This window comes from Rutidosis leptorrhynchoides, chromosome 4 (assembly GCF_046630445.1).
Source record: "Rutidosis leptorrhynchoides isolate AG116_Rl617_1_P2 chromosome 4, CSIRO_AGI_Rlap_v1, whole genome shotgun sequence".
In the NCBI taxonomy this organism is placed as follows: Eukaryota; Viridiplantae; Streptophyta; class Magnoliopsida; order Asterales; family Asteraceae; genus Rutidosis; species Rutidosis leptorrhynchoides.
This window is the reverse complement of record NC_092336.1, coordinates 267,543,564-267,547,325: the sequence shown is the minus strand read 5'-3', so window position 1 is coordinate 267,547,325 and position 3,762 is coordinate 267,543,564. Positions and strand designations below refer to the sequence as shown.

The 3,762-nt window shown below is 31.7% G+C and overlaps 1 long non-coding RNA gene across 5 annotated transcripts; it reads left to right on the top strand.

Moving 5' to 3' along the window:
• The first annotated feature begins 517 nt into the window (after positions 1–517).
• LOC139843524 (uncharacterized) lies at positions 518–3,363 on the top strand. Of its 5 annotated transcripts, none has more exons than XR_011757608.1 (4): positions 518–619; positions 697–1,243; positions 1,326–1,856; positions 2,296–3,363. It is a non-coding gene; the product is annotated as an uncharacterized lncRNA (long non-coding RNA). The 5 variants fall into 5 exon arrangements; XR_011757610.1 differs by having other exon boundaries at positions 532–1,243; positions 1,326–1,438; positions 1,681–1,856; XR_011757607.1 differs by having other exon boundaries at positions 532–1,243; positions 1,326–1,438; positions 1,675–1,856.
• Positions 3,364–3,762: the final 399 nt, after the last annotated feature.

Genomic DNA, 3,762 nt, shown 5'->3' with positions numbered 1-3,762 from the left:
CTGGAACTTATAGGGTAAAAACGTCTAAAAATATGTATTGTAAATCCGAATCTGTACCCATTTTCATCCGAAATAAATATAAATACGGAGTATTAAATATTAAATAATTCACTATAATATTATAATAGCCATCGTATTTTAAGAAAGGGAGATGATTCTCACACACACTTTTTTGATCCTCACACACCTATTTTAACCTTTTACTCTTCTAATAATACTCAATTGGTGTGTGAGGATCAAAAAAGTGTGTGTGTGAGAATCATCCCCCTTTAAAAAAACATTGTTTTCCATTTATAATTTTAAGTCAGCAAATTTTTTTAATATCGCATCTAATGATTGGCGGGCTTTTTCCCACCATTTTACCCCGTCCTTTTTTATTACTATTATTACTACTATTATAAATTATAAATTATAATTATATTATATATTTGTAAAATTCTTATATCTTATCTTATTATTCTTACAAGTTGAGATTGAGACTAGTAGAGATTTAAAAAAAGTTTTTGAAAAAGTACCAAAACAAAAAGAAGACTCCATACCAAAATCAATCAAATTATTCGCAGCATAAATAAAGTTCAATCACTCAAATCCACTGATAACGATGTTCAGTAACCTTTACGTACTACCTTCCTTCAAATCATTCTCCGGCGATACTCATGTATTTCGGCCTAATGATTAACAGGGTTTTTTTTACAGGACCTTTTATATTCAATCACTCAAATCCACTGATAACGATGTTCAATCGCTTTGAAGATCCAGCTGTCCCTATTTTTTCTCAGTTAATCGACTGTATCCTCTTCTTTGTCATCACTATGATCTTCTTCTCTGGTAATGTTTTTGTTCTTTTTCTTTCGTCGCCGGTAATCTAGGGTTTTTCTTTTTAGGGTTTTCGAATTGTGGTTTATTTCATAAATTAATTGAAGATTTTTAGGGCACAATTTGGGGTTTCAAGCGATTGAACTCAACCACTTCTCCATTAGGGTTTTGCTACTTTTATCTTAATTTGTTTCAGTTTGTGTTAATGATGATGATGATGATGATGATGATATATGTAGATTACTATAGAGAATCATGATTTATTTATCTTCTTCGTTTTATGGATTTTGTATATAATGTTATAAAAAAGAATTTATATGTGTTTCTTGCTTTAGATTAATGATTTAGTGTCTTCTTCTATAGTTCAAACAGCTCCTTTCGCTCCATTATATGATGAAGCCGGATTTGAATATCAAATAGTTGCAAGGTATATAATCTTCAACGTAACTGAAACACTTGATTCTAAGCACATTCGGACTGAAACAAGATGATATTTTGCTTTGATTTAGCACAAAATGAAGGTCTGCATTAAGTTTGCAATCTTTGGAATTTGTGTGAGTTGCCAAGGTTTTTCGGGTTCTGCTTTCTTCTGACGAATTCGGTGTTCTCTCTTCGATTAATGGTAATTTTGTTACTGTCATTTACATGGTTGAACACAAACGTTTTTCATCTATATACAAACTTTTACTTATGATTTTGTATCATATATGTTGTAAACCAATGGAGTGCCCATAGATAGTACTACATATGCTTTTATTATTATTACCTACGAACGCGGTCATCTGTTTATACTATTCAATTGCACTATATACAAACCTCAAACACTACAGTAGTTTGTGTTTGTTGTCTTGAGGTAAGGTATAGGGTGGGTGAAGACACAAGAGAAGCTATCTTGGTGTATGCTGGTATGGCTGAAAAGATCGAAAATCCATCACTCTGGCCTTTGATGAGACTAAATTGCAACCTGTTATTTCAAATTCTGACTCTGAGGATGAAGACAAGTAATCTCAATATGTACTCTTGCTGATAATATCAATGGGGTACATGACATTTTTCATATTATATATATATATATATATATATATATATATATATATATATATATATATATATATATATATATAGGAGTCACATAATGGACATGTTGGATAATGGGTATTTTGTGTTGGTTGAAAGTTGAAATGGATTTGGTAGTGCTAAATTAGTAAGGCCTCTTATGCATGGATCTCATATAATTTTTTCTTTTAAAAAATTGAATATGAAAAACAGTCTGATGCCATAGGGATATAAAGTTTAACTAGATCAATGAGTTACATACTGTTGAGACCAACACCTACTTCTTTTCAGTTTGTTTGTGAACAACAGATATATGGGAGCAAAGAAAAAAAAGAGAGTAGCAGTTTTCGCAGTACTATCTGTAGTAACCACTATGCTTGCATATATTATCAGGATTTATCATGACCAATTAGCCACTAACAGGTTTTTTTCTGCCTAGCTGCATGAGAACTGATCATACTGTTTCAACTGGCTCTGGTAACCATTTTATATGCATCTTCAATCTCATACCATGTATTTAGTTATAGTTGTTTACCATATTATTCTTTTTCACACTAAAAAGTACAATATTTTAGAACAACAATAATCAGTTTACTATCATATCTTCACTGACAGTCCTTGCTGCTTTTGCCCATGCAATAAATGAGAGTGAGTCCATTTCCTTTCCTGCACATGTTGTATCCTTTACAATAGCTTCGTCCTTTGCTTTTGACTTTTTTATGGTAAAGGTTTTGTGCTAGAATTATACTTTCCTTGGCACCTGTTAGTTTTGTCATTATTGATGCGCTGTTTAGATGGCATTAATAGAAAACTTTTTAGTTTTAGTTGGGTGTTCGATCAACTTTTGCAATTACCCATGAGTTGGAAATGAGTGTAGTGTTTCACTCGACCAAGTAAGATTTTTTTGGATCAAAGAATACTCACAGCTGTTTAGCGTTTAAGGTGGGGAATTGATGACGAGTTGTGTTAACCTTTTTGAAAAAAATCATATAGGATTAACAAATAATTTTTTAAGCCACCTTTAGAATTTTAAGTTCGTATCAGCTTTGCAGTTGTACAAATGCATGTACATATGTATTTCCAGGTACATAAGGTTATGTTTTTTTATAGAACATTAGCTCACCGATTCCGCATCCAAATTATTAAATTATATGGAGATGTTGATCGAGTACACATTATATTATTTTGGTAGTAATTACAAATTATCGCATCCTTGCAGGTCATTATGCTCATTGTACTGCCAACCAATACGACATAAGATTATCGAAGAAGAAAATACATATGTACCTGAAGGTGATTATGAAGTAGAAGATAGTACCTTCATAGATAGTTTCAAAATCACCAAAGAAAAAATATAGCCAACAATATTTTTTTTTTGTTAAGCAGCTGAAAACAATTGTCTATTATAGCACATATAAAATAGTTACGCTTTGTAATGGCATATGTCCAATGCTCCTTCCATAATGTAGTTAAATTCTGCAGCAACCTAAGTTATCTTTCGTAGTAGCCTATATGCAATGCTCCTACCAAATAGTGAGTATTCTACTACATATATACATTACTCCTGTATCCTAATATTTTGTAAACACATATATGATAACATATGGCTACGGCAGCAACGCTTGAGGGACTAACATCTAGTTAGAAGAAGATTTGAGAGTAGGATTAATAAGTGGAATGATCCTTTATAACATACTTAAGATCTAACCTGGAGCTGTTTCTAAAGTAATAAAACTTTTCTTTTCTTTTTGATCTTTGTCTCTATTAACTTTCGCATTTATATAATGAGTTTGTGTTGAGGATTGGTCATTCAGCCCATGAACCCAGATTGCCTCCCCTAGTAGTATGGTTCAACAAAAAAAAAAAAATACATCTTTGTTGTTACTGATG